At 38.0% G+C, this 13872-nt stretch overlaps 1 protein-coding gene across 2 annotated transcripts in view; it reads left to right on the top strand.

The window, feature by feature from the left end:
* The window catches only part of TEX15 (testis expressed 15, meiosis and synapsis associated), a 65610-nt gene that overhangs the window by 44815 nt on the left and 6923 nt on the right, over positions 1-13872 (top strand). The window lies entirely within an intron of this gene.

Here is a 13872-nt window from a genome sequence, read left to right as displayed (position 1 = left end):
AATGACTACAGACCAGTTGCTCTAACATCTGTAGTCATGAAAACCTTTGAAAGGCTAGTGCTTTCCTACCTGAAAACCATCACGAATCCGCTCTTAGACCCCTTGCAATTTGCATACCGAGCAAATAGATCAACAGATGATGCTGTTAATATGGCTCTGCACTACATCCTACAACATCTTGAGTCTCCAAAGACCTATGCAAGGGTCCTTTTTGTAGACTTTAGTTCAGCATTCAATACCATCATTCCAGACATTCTTCTAACTAAGCTAAACCAGCTACAGGTACCGGAACAGACTTGTAAGTGGATCACAAGCTTCCTAACAAACAGGAAGCAGCAGGTGAAGCTAAGCAAGATCACATCAAATACCTGTACAATTAGCACAGGGCCCTCCCAAGGCTGTGTGCTCTCCCCACTTCTCTCGGTATACCAATGACTGCATCTCCAATGATCCATCTGTTAAGCTACTGAAGTTCGCAGATGACACAACAGTGATTGGTCTCATTCGAGACAATGACGAATCCGCATATAGACGAGGGGTCGAACGACTAGCCTTGTGGTGCAACCAAAACAATCTGGAACTGAACACACTCAAAACCGTAGAAATGGTGGTAGACTTTAGGAAAAACCCTTCCATACTTCCACCTCTCACAATACTTGACAACACAGTATCAACAGTAGAAACCTTCAAATTTCTGGGTTCTATCATATCGCAAGATCTCAAATGGACAGCTAGCATCAAAACATCATTAAAAAGGACAACAAAGAATGTTCTTTCTGCGCCAACTCAGTAAGCTCAAACTGCCCAAGGAGCTGCTGATCCAATTCTACAGAGGAATTATTGAGTCTGTCATTTGCACCTCTATAACTGTCTGGTTCGGTTCTGCAACCCAACAAGAAAAACACAGACTTCAGAGGATAATTAGAACTGCAGAAAAAATAATTGCTACCAACTTGCCTTCCATTGAGGACCTGTATACTGCACGAATCAAGAAGAGGGCCGTGAAAATATTTGCAGATCCCTCGCATCCTGGACATAAACTGTTTCAACTCCTACCCTCAAAACGACGCTATAGAGCACTGCACACCAGAACAACTAGACACAAGAACAGTTTTATCCCAAGCAGAGCCCCGAAGGGTCGACGGGTCCCATAAATATTCCTGCCATGCTCCGACTTCAGTGCGTGACTGCAAAAGCAGGAAAAGACGAAAGTGTCCATCTCTGCTAATTGTCTTATCTTCATGGATTTCTTTAAGCAGACGGAATGAGTGCCAGCGGACAATTACTGGATTGGAAGTATTTTTGATCTCCTGACTTCTACCTTTTAAAAAAGAGAAACTTTTTTTCCTTTGTTCTAATTGACTCTTAAAGATGGCGCCTGAACGGGAGTGAAAGTGACGAATGGAATTTCAAACAGTCTGTGCAACTAAGAAGATAAGAAATGTTATGTGTGGATTTTAATGAAGTGAACTGAGCTCTCCTATACTTAAAGGGGAAAAGAGAAGTTTCTAGACTTATATTTTGTGAATTTTAAAAACTGAAATGGCTACTAAACCACCTAAGACTGGGGGTAGAAGGGGTTCTGAACCAGTTTTAGAAGATCTGATTAAAGAGCAAGGGAAAGTGTCTGAAGAAAGGTTTAAGGAGATTATGGATAATAATGAGAAAATAAGAGAAGAAATAAAAGAGAATAATAAAAAAATAAGAGAAGATATCTTGATGGCTTTTCAAGGTTTGGCAAAAAGACTGGAGGTGGTGGAGGAGGAGGTGCAAGAAATTGTTCAGTCAAATCAACAAATAGAAAATAGAATGGGGAATGCAAATCAAATTGGACAAAATGAAGATCAAGTGGTGGTGATGCAGTATAGAATGATGGAAGGAGCTCTGAGAATTAGGGGTTTGAATGAGGAGAAAGGGGAAGATTTAAAAAAAATTTTATCAGAAGCTCTGGCTGAATTTATTGAACTTGATCCACAAGAGGTTGCTTATCAAATTGACAAAATTTATAGAGTTAATTCTTGGATTGCTAGGCAAAAGAAACTTCCTAGAGACATTGTGGTTTATTTTTTGAAAAGAACAGTGAGGAATCAAATTTTGCAAGTTGCTTTTCAGAAAAACTTGAAAATAGGAGAACAGGAGTTGAAGGTTTTGAAAGAGATTCCTCCCAAGATGTTAAGGGATAGAAAGGACTTTACATTTTTCACACAAGAACTTAAGAAATACCAGATTCAATTTAGATGGGAGGTTCCAGTTGGCTTGACAGTGTATTATCAAGGAAGGAGATATCGTATTGACACAGTGCTTAAGGCCAAAGATTTTCTTTCTACAGTGCTGAAACTTGAAATAGAAATAATAGAAAAAAGAATTCAAGAGACTCAAATGGGTGTGGAAGCTGAGGTGATTCCAGTGATGTTACCATCAGAGGAACAACCACAAGAACAAAGACTGACGAGGGGAGCCCTTAAGCGTAAAGAAAAGGAGCAACAAACTCAAAGTAAAGTTCAGGATTCTGCTACAGAAGCGGTGGGAGGAGCACGGCCGAAGATACGGGAGGACGATCTTCAGTTGATTGCTCAAAAGCTTCAGCAGCCCAGTAATGGCAAATAAAATCTTGACTTGGAATGTCAATGGTTTGAATTCAGCTCAGAAGAGAAGAAAAATATTTCATTATTTGAAACAATTTAAAAATGATGTTATTTGTTTACAAGAAAAGCATATTAAATTATCAGATCAAAAGTATCTAATAAACTCAAAGTTAGGTAAACATTTTGTTGCTTCAGCTTTGGAGAAAAAACATGGCATAGTGGTTTATTTGAGAAAAGATATACCAGCCAAGTTAATAGAGGCAGATATTCACGGAAGATATATTGCTATTGAACTTACAATAGAAACAAAAAGGACTCTCTTGCTTGGTATATATGCACCCAATCAGCAACAAGAAAAATTTTATAGAATGTTATATGATAAGTTGATTCTATGGGATTATAAATCGTGCATTATATTGGGAGATTGGAATGGAGTAATAGATACACGAAAGGACAAGAGAATTTCTTCCAAGAAGATACCTGCACATGCAAAGCTGCCTAAATCCTTTTTTGATATGATAGAAGATTTTGAGTTAAGAGATGTATGGAGACTGCGGAATTTGGAGGAAAGAGACTATACTTTTTCTCTGATAGGCATCTATCCTTCTCACGTATTGATTTTATTTTAATTTCTAATGATTTGCTTTTTAGGTGAAGAAAACTAAGATATTTCCAAGATGTTTGTCTGATCATAGTCCTGTTTGGATGGAATTGCAATATGGAAAAGAGGGTAGAAGAACTTGGAGATTAAATGAAAATTTGTTTAGATATCAGGATAATGTAAATCAATGTAAAAAGCAGATGAAAGAATTTTTTGATTATAATTTGAATAATGAAACATCGATAGAAATGGTTTGGGACTCCAGTAAAGCTTTTATGAGAGGTGTATTAATATATCTTAATAATAGACAGAGAAATAAGCAACAAAGACAGCGTAGGTATTTAGAAGAGGAAATTTATAAGAAACAACAATTATTAATACATAATCCACATGATCAAAAACTTAAAGATGCAATAAAGTTACTACAGAATCAATTTAATATGATAATGGCTGATCAGGTGGCAACAAATATACAATATGCCAAACATAATACTTTTTGTAACGCAAATAGACTTGGTAGGTGGTTAGCATACACTTTAAGGAAAAGACAAAAACAACGTACTATAGAAAAAATAGAATATAAAGGCAAAGAGAGATATCAACAGGATAAAATTAAAAAAGCTTTTTTAGAATATTATACAAATTTATATCTTAAAGATAATATATTGAATAGGGATATTGATAATTATTTGAAGGAATATAAGGTTAAAAATTTAACTTTAGAACAAACGGATGAGCTGAATCGGCCTATAACCTTGGAAGAAATTATTTTGGTAATTAAACAATTAAAAATGGGGAAAACTCCTGGTACGGATGGGCTCACAGTTAGTTATTATAGGAATTTACAGGATGAGATGTTAGGTCCACTTAAGAAATTATTTAATCAGATACAATTAGGAAGGGGAATTCCCCCCTCATGGAGAACCTCTTTTATTTCATTGATACCAAAAGAGGAACAGGATTGTTCTAAACCTGGGAATTATAGGCCAATCTCACTTTTAAATAATGATTATAAGATTTTTGTTAAAATAATAGCTAATAGATTAATGTTGATTCTGCAGCGAAGAATTCATAATGATCAATCTGGATTTATAAAAGGGAGACAGATGAGGAATAATGTTAGGCAGATTGTTAATTTACTGGAGTACTTAGAAAAGAAAATTTTTATTCCAGCAGCATTTATTTTTCTCGATGCAGAGAAAGCTTTTGATCGATTGCATTGGGATTTTTTATTTAAATTAATAGAAAAGATGCAATTTGGAGATGGTTTTTTAAGAATAATTAGGGCAATTTATGGAGAGCAAACAGCACAGATTATAATCAATGGTAGCTTAACAGAACCTTTTAAGATTGCGAAAGGAACAAGACAGGGATGTCCTTTATCACCATTATTGTTTATTTTAACTCTAGAACCATTATTGGATAAAATACGAGAAGTAAAGGAGATAGAGGGAATTAGAGTTAGACAATATGAATATAAGTTAAGAGCTTTTGCAGATGATTTGGTGATTACTTTAACAAACCCTATAAATTCTAGTAAATCTTTGTTGAAATAATTGATCAATATGGGAATGTCTCAGGGTTTAAGGTAAATCAGAAAAGACAAAAGTGATAATAAAAAATATGGCCAGACAACAGAAAGAAAAACTAGAGGAAGTAACAGGATTTGAAATTGTAAAGGAGGTTAAGTACTTAGGGGTTTATATTACATCGTCAAATGTGAAATTGTATAAGAATAACTATGAGGTTTTATGGCAAAAGTTCAGAAGGAGTTGATTGTTTGGAAAAATTGCAATTATCTTTGCTGGGAGAATTGCTGCTATTAAAATGAATGTTTTACCTAGATTTTTATTCCTCTTTCAGATGATACCAATAATTAAGAAAGATAAGAATCTTGAGGAATGGCAGAAGGGAATTAATAAATTCATATGGGAAGGTAAAAAAGCTAAGGTTAAAATGAAAATAATTCAAGATTCTCGGGAAAGGGAGGTTTAAAATGCCTAATTTTAAATTATATTATGAAGCAGCTGCTCCCTCTGCAATAAGTGATTGGTTTAATTTATCAGAGGACAGAATTTTGAATATAGAAGGTTATGATTTGCTATATGGATGGCATGCATATTTAATTTATGACAAAAAAGTGGATAAGGCCTTTAAAAATCATGTGCTAAGAAATGCCCTTCTGTGTGTTTGGAAAAAATACTCTTATAAACTAAATTATAAGGTTCCTATATGGGCAAGTCCTAGACATACAATAGAAAATATAAATATAGAACAGAATCAGGAAATGATTACATATAAAGATCTTTGTATACTGAAAGAGGTAATTTGCAATTAAAATCTCTGCAAGTATTAAGAGAGGAAGGGAAAAATTATACTTGGTTTCAATATGAGCAACTACGTGCTAGATGGAAGGGAGATCAGAAAATTGGAATAGAGCAGAACGAGGGAAATTTGGTAAAGCAAATTAGAAATCAGTCTCAGGAGCATATAAAGAGATTGTATAATGTGTTACTTGAAATAGATTCTGAAAGGGACTTGGTAAAGGACTGTATGATAAAGTGGGCACAAAATTTTCAGGAGCCAATATTATTGGAAACTTGGGAAAAAATTTGGGTTAGAAATGTTAAATTCACGCAGGCACAGAATCTGAGGGAAAATTTTTATAAAATGTTTTATAGATGGCATCTAGATCCTAAAAAATTATCGTGTATGTATCCAGATATGCAAGCAAAATGTTGGAGATGTAATTGTGATGACGCTACATATTTTCACATTTGGTGGACTTGTTTTTGAATGATTATGATGTATTACTTTTGATTGTTTTCGGGGGAAGTTAGGAATTGATGATTGTAGGGGTATAATTAAGTTGGGACGAAAAATTTTTAGCATATGTTTGTTTTATTTTTAACTATACCTTGTGCTCGTTCCGGGAAGTCGGGGAGGGTTGTGAAGGAGGGAGGAGGGGAAAGGGGGGGAAAATTTTGTAAAACTTTTTGAATAAAAAAAAGAACAGTTTTATCCCGAAGGCCATCACTCTGCTAAACAAGTAATTCCCTCAACACTGTCAGACTATTTACTGAATCTGCACTACTATTAATCGTTTCATAGTTCCCATCACCAATCTCTTTCCACTTATGACTGTATGACTATAACTTGTTGCTGGCAATCCTTATGATTTATATTGATATATTGATCATCAATTGTGTTGTAAATGTTGTACCTTGATGAACGTATCTTTTCTTTTATGTACACTGAGAGCATATGCACCAAGACAAATTCCTTGTGTGTCCAATCACACTTGGCCAATAAAATTCTATTCTATTCTATTCAAAATTACCACTGTACTTGAAAAGGCAAAACAAAAAGATGATTTAGAAATAGCTGAACTTCAGAAGAGATAAAAGGTAAAGGTGTCCCTGCAGAATTTACTCCACTAGTTCTAGCCATCTTAGGGGTGATTTCCTCTTTCTTTTTAAGCCATTTGAGCAGTGCTGTCAAGATTTTTCCATGGTCTTGTGGCCAGCATGACATGTCACAGTGTGAAACATGGAACGCTGTTGTCTTCCCACCAAAGTGGTACCTGTTTGTCTACTTGCATTTACATGCTTTCAAACTGCTATATTGGCAGGAGTGAGGCAAGTGACAGGAGCTCATTCCATCACACAGTGGTAGGATTCAAACTACCAGAGTATAGACCTTTTCCAGCATCTTTTAAGCCACCATGCCTCCCTTTCAAAAAAGGTAGAAGTAGAATTACATAGAGCAAGAATTAAATTACAAGTATGGACCATATCTATTGTACTATTGAACTGCAGAAAAAAGATTTGTGCTGTTACAGCAAGAATAACATCACTTAACATTCATATTTTTGCTTTATTTTCAAAGGTTTAACAGTGGTCATTTTTTGTTCCAAATTAAATCTTTTTTCATGACAACCTTTCTGTCCAAGCTTTTGAATAGTTTATTACCATATTTTTTGGAATTAAGGCTTGGACTTTGTGAATGACTTCTGACTACCTTTTGAACTCTTGGTTGCTCCAGCAACGGACTACAGATATGCTGACTCCTGTTTCTAGAGGTGATAAGAAACTTGGCAGACATTCGGAAAGTAGCTGCCAGCACTTTTATCTGCTAAAGGGATTCAGGTCGGCTTGTAAAAATAAATTACTGGTAGACGTCGTTTGCTCGTGTGTCTTCCTATGTGAGGTGGAGGAACAGAACACAGAGTTTGCAGCAGCAATCACATCCAGAAAGCACACACAAGTAACTGATTCAGCAGGATTCAGTAACTTCTCTTTATATATAATATTTTATACATACATATATAATGTATATTGCTTTATTGGAAGTCAGTTCCATTTTCAATTCATAAATTGAAGATTCCGCCCTCACCCGGTTGCATATTAGTCATTTTTAGCAAATTCTTAATTTTAATGTTGAATCTTTTCATGGTTTTCCTCTTCCTACAGTTTCATATTGAATTTTTATTAATTGATACTGTTTATCTATTGGTACATTGGAATTCATAGGCAACTCCCATCTACATTCTATCAAAGCCAAAAGCTTATAGAATCTGAAGAATTTTGTGTAATACAGATCAAAATTACCACTGTACTTGAAAAGACAAAACAAAAAGATGATTTAGAAATAGCTGAGCTTCAGAAGAGATAAAAGGTAAAGGTGTCCCTGCAGAATTTACTTCACTAGTTCTAGCCGTCTTAGGGGTGATTTCCTCTTTCTTTTTAAGCCCTTTGACCAGCGCTGTCAAGATTTTTCCATGGTCTTGTGGCCAGCATGACATGTCACAGTGTGGAACATGGAACGCTGTTGTCTTCCCACCAAAGTGGTACCTGTTTGTCTACTTGCATTTACATGCTTTCAAACTGCTAGGTTGGCAGGAGTGAGGCAAGTGACAGGAGCTCATTCCATCACACAGTGGTAGGATTCAAACTACCAGAGTATAGACCTTTTCCAGCATCTTTTAAGCCCTTTGACCAGCGCTGTCAAGATTTTTCCATGGTCTTGTGGCCAGCATGACATGTCACAGTGTGGAACATGGAACGCTGTTGTCTTCCCACCAAAGTGGTACCTGTTTGTCTACTTGCATTTACATGCTTTCAAACTGCTAGGTTGGCAGGAGTGAGGCAAGTGACAGGAGCTCATTCCATCACACAGTGGAAGGATTCAAACTACCAGAGTGTAGACCTTTTCCAGCATCTTTTAAGCCCTTTGACCAGCGCTGTCAAGATTTTTCCATGGTCTTGTGGCCAGCATGACATGTCACAGTGTGGAACATGGAACGCTGTTGTCTTCCCACCAAAGTGGTACCTGTTTGTCTACTTGCATTTACATGCTTTCAAACTGCTAGGTTGGCAGGAGTGAGGCAAGTGACAGGAGCTCATTCCATCACACAGTGGTAGGATTCAAACTACCAGAGTATAGACCTTTTCCAGCATCTTTTAAGCCCTTTGACCAGCGCTGTCAAGATTTTTCCATGGTCTTGTGGCCAGCATGACATGTCACAGTGTGGAACATGGAACGCTGTTGTCTTCCCACCAAAGTGGTACCTGTTTGTCTACTTGCATTTACATGCTTTCAAACTGCTAGGTTGACAGGAGTGAGGCAAGTGACAGGAGCTCATTCCATCACACAGCTGCCTGCAATTACAATTACAGCAGGCTCGAGTCCCACCAGGCCCAAGGTTGACTCAGCCTTCCATCCTTTATAAGGTAGGTAAAATGAGGACCCAGATTGTTGTGGGGGCAATAAGCTGACTTTGTGTATAAATATACAAATAGAATGAGACTATTGCCTTACACAATGCAAGCCGCCCTGAGTCCCTAGGGAGATAGGGCGGTATACAAACACCGTGAAAACCTAAGAAAACATATATATATAATATAATAATATGACACATGAAGTAAATATACAATACCAAAAGCAGGTTTTCCAACGTGGTAGTAAATACAAGCAGAGGAGAGGACTTTGAGTTTCAGTTTTGAGCAGCAGACTGCAATATCATAATCATCATCGTAAGTGGGTGCTATGTGTCTGGATTGCAATCATATGACCATGGGAATAATGCAATGGCTAAACCTCTCAAGGTTCAGTAAGTCCCTCTGGTTCAGCACTGTTGCGAGTTTGAACAGCCATTGAACCCAAGAACGTCTTATACGATTAAGGCTACATTGGACTCTTGACATGTTTAATCAAATGAAATAGAAGGTCAGGTTTTAGACTTGACTGTTGTCCACACAATACAGTTTTGCATTTTAGTGGGTTTAAATACTGTATATATACACTGAACAGTGCCCGGAGGCTGTGGAAAATGAACTGGTTTTGGTTTTGGTTACCAGGTTGCTTCCGGATCCGATTCAAGGTGCTGGTTTTAACCCTTAAAGACCTTTATTGGATTGGGGTGGGTTATTTGAGGGGGAGAAAGATGAAGGAGAGAAAGAAAAGGAGGGAGAATTTGTTCTGGTAATTGGTTTAACAAGCATGGCACTGAAAAAGTGACTTATGACCGTTTTTCGCACTTACGAACATTAGGGCAAAGAAGCTATGTCACATGACCATCTGGCCACGCCCACCCAGTCACATGAAGCACCACAGTTGTGACATGTGTGACACGGTTATTAAAAACGCTACAAAAGGCATAAATGATGACCGGTCATAAGTGTGAAGACCGGTCAAAAGTGCGAGAACCTGTCAGAAATTACTTTTTCCAGCCCTCTGGGTAGGTCCTATGCTCATAGGGACTACTCAGAGGGCTGAAAAAGTTATTTTTGACGGGTCCTCACACTTTTGATTGGTCCTCACATTTACGACTGTCCTCACATTTACGACTGTCCTCACATTTACGACTGTCCTCACATTTTACATTTCACCCCTGGTGGGGTTGCTCTGCAGGCTCTGTGACGGACAAAAACTGCATATCGTGAGTTTCGGACGGGATATTTTTTGGAATTAAGGCTTGGACTTTGTGAATGACTTCTGACTACCTTTTGAACTCTTGGTTGCTCCAGCAACGGACTACAGATATGCTGACTCCTGTTTCTAGAGGTGATAAGAAACTTGGCAGACATTCGGAAAGTAGCTGCCAGCACTTTTATCTGCTAAAGGGATTCAGGTCGGCTTGTAAAAATAAATTACTGGTAGACGTCGTTTGCTCGTGTGTCTTCCTATGTGAGGTGGAGGAACAGAACACAGAGTTTGCAGCAGCAATCACATCCAGAAAGCACACACAAGTAACTGATTCAGCAGGATTCAGTAACTTCTCTTTATATATAATATATATTAATATATATATGTTTTCTGAGGTTATTATAATATACCTAATATAATATAACCTAATATAATATAATAATATGACACATGAAGTAAATATACAATACCAAAAGCAGGTTTTCCAACGTGGTAGTAAATACAAGCAAAACACAAGCAGAGGAGAGGAGAGGACTTTGAGTTTCAGTTTTGAGCAGCAGACTGCAATATCATAATCATCATCGTAAGTGGGTGCTATGTGCCTGGATTGCAATCATATGACCATGGGAATAATGCAATGGCTAAACCTCTCAAGGTTCAGTAAGTCCCTCTGGTTCAGCACTGTTGCGAGTTTGAACAGCCATTGAACCCAAGAACGTCTTATACGATTAAGGCTACATTGGACTCTTGACATGTTTAATCAAATGAAATAGAAGGTCAGGTTTTAGACTTGACTGTTGTCCACACAATACAGTTTTGCATTTTAGTGGGTTTAAATACTGTATTTATACACTGAACAGTGCCCAGAGGCTGTGGAAAATGAACTGCATTGGTTACCAGGTTGCTTCCGGATCCAACTCAAGGTGCTGGTTTTAACCCTTAAAGCCCTTTATGGGATTGGGGTGGGTTATTCGAGGGACCAACTCTCTCCAAAGGTATCTGCCCGTCCCATTAGATCAGGTAGAGAGGACATAATGCAGCTCCCATTTCCTGGGGAATTATGCCTAGGAGATGGGCCTTTTCTGCCATCTTCTCCACCCTCCGGAACACACTCCCCGGCCCCAAAGTCAGCTTAGCTCTATTAGAAATCTTACCAGGTTCATTTATGAGCTAAGAATAAAATACGCAGGCAGAGGGGAAACCTTGCCTTTGTTCCTTGAAAGTGTGTGCAAAGGTAAGCCCTTCAGAAATTCCACAAAAATGTATTTATTTGATCGAAGAGAACTCATGTTAAACTCAGATTGGGAACAATGTTCACGGGATTAGATTGGCACTTCCTGTTGCTTTTTAATCTTTGTCTAGAATCTATTGATAGACTAAGATTGAGGGCAAAAGAAGAAGGGGATGACAAAGAACAAGGTGACTGGATGGAGTCACTGAAGCAGGAGGCCTGAGCTTAAATGGATTCCAGAGGATGGTAGAGGACAGGAAGGCCTGGAGAAATGTTGTCCATGGGGTCGTGATGGGTTGGGCATGACTTCGCAACTAACAACAACAGAATCTATTCTAATTTGTGATTTTGAAACTTTTCTCCCCTTTACAGAGGAAACCTTGCCTTTGTTCCTTGAAAGTGTGTGCAAAGGTAAGCCCTTCAGAAATTCCACAAAAATGTATTTATTTGATCGAAGAGAACTCATGTTAAACTCAGATTGGGAACAATGTTCACGGGATTAGATTGGCACTTCCTGTTGCTATTTAATCTTTGTCTAGAATCTATTGATAGACTAAGATTGAGGGCAAAAGAAGAAGGGGATGACAAAGAACAAGGTGACTGGATGGAGTCACTGAAGCAGGAGGCCTGAGCTTAAATGGATTCCAGAGGATGGTAGAGGACATAATGCAGCTCCCATTTCCTGGGGAATTATGCCTAGGAGATGGGCCTTTTCTGCCATCTTCTCCACCCCGGAACACACTCCCGGCCCCAAAGTCAGCTTAGCTCTATTAGAAATCTTACCAGGTTCATTTATGAGCTAAGAATAAAATACGCAGGCAGAGGAAACCTTGCCTTTGTTCCTTGAAAGTGTGTGCAAAGGTAAGCCCTTCAGAAATTCCACAAAATGTATTTATTTGATCAAGAGAACTCATGTTAAACTCAGATTGGGAACAATGTTCACGGATTAGATTGGCACTTCCTGTTGCTATTTAATCTTTGTCTAGAATCTATTGATAGACTAAGATTGAGGGCAAAGAAGCTATGTCACATGACCATCTCACAAAAATTACACAACCTCAAAAACCAGTTATCAGCGCACAAAATCTCACAAAGCTTGCACAAATTTGAACATATGAAAGCAGCTAAAATTTACAAAATTTTATGTGACTATTTTCCTCAAAAATCCATTTAGTAAAAAGAATGACACTTCCTCCAAAATCCATTTTTTTAAAAAGCATATATAAAAAAACCCAGCCACTTATCAAACTGATAAGTGGTATATAAATGCCAGTTTTGCATTTTAGTGGGTTTAAATACTGTGTGTATACTGTATGTATACACTGAACACTGCCCAGAGGCTCTGGAAAATGAACTGCATTGGTTACCAGGTTGCTTCCGGATCCGACTCAAGGTGCTGGTTTTAACCCTTAAAGCCCTTTATGGGATTGGGGTGGGTTATTCGAGGGACCAACTCTCTCCAAAGGTATCTGCCCGTCCCATTAGATCAGGTAGAGAGGACATAATGCAGCTCCCATTTCCTGGGGAATTATGCCTAGGAGATGGGCCTTTTCTGCCATCTTCTCCACCCCCCGGAACACACTCCCCGGCCCCAAAGTCAGCTTAGCTCTATTAGAAATCTTACCAGGTTCATTTATGAGCTAAGAATAAAATACGCAGGCAGAGGGGAAACCTTGCCTTTGTTCCTTGAAAGTGTGTGCAAAGGTAAGCCCTTCAGAAATTCCACAAAAATGTATTTATTTGATCGAAGAGAACTCATGTTAAACTCAGATTGGGAACAATGTTCACGGGATTAGATTGGCACTTCCTGTTGCTATTTAATCTTTGTCTAGAATCTATTGATAGACTAAGATTGAGGGCAAAAGAAGAAGGGGATGACAAAGAACAAGGTGACTGGATGGAGTCACTGAAGCAGGAGGCCTGAGCTTAAATGGATTCCAGAGGATGGTAGAGGACAGGAAGGCCTGGAGAAATGTTGTCCATGGGGTCGTGATGGGTCGGGCATGACTTTGCAACTAACAACAACAGAATCTATTCTAATTTGTGATTTTGAAACTTTTGTCCCCATTACAGAGGGAAGAATGTGTGGTGGGAGGACTCCATTTCTTTTTACACAGTTCCATCCCGATTAATGTTCAGGAAGACCCTCAAAATATGGCTTTGCCATCAGTCCTGGAGGTATCAGGAGAGCAGTGAAATTCTAATGGGGCTCCCATACCGTGGTCAATATTTGCTTGTGCTTTGCTATGTATTTTTTTCTTTTAATAATGACTTTGATATTTTAATAATCATTCTTACATATTTATGGTTTTAACTAACTGTGTGCTGCTCAGAGTCACTTTTTGCAAATTGAGCAACCATATAAATTCGATAGATGAATATTATTTAAAGTTGCAGTTGTTACATGACTGGATAGGTTGCTACCAAATTGCCAGCGAAGCCCATGAAGTGCTAAACAAACAACCTCTAATTCTGGATAATAGGTGAAGTTGACAGAAAGAGGATAAATATTACTAACCTGTAAAGGA

The sequence above is a fragment of the Ahaetulla prasina genome, chromosome 2, assembly GCF_028640845.1.
Source record: "Ahaetulla prasina isolate Xishuangbanna chromosome 2, ASM2864084v1, whole genome shotgun sequence".
In the NCBI taxonomy this organism is placed as follows: domain Eukaryota; kingdom Metazoa; phylum Chordata; class Lepidosauria; order Squamata; family Colubridae; genus Ahaetulla; species Ahaetulla prasina.
This window is presented reverse-complemented; position numbering and strand designations above follow the sequence as displayed.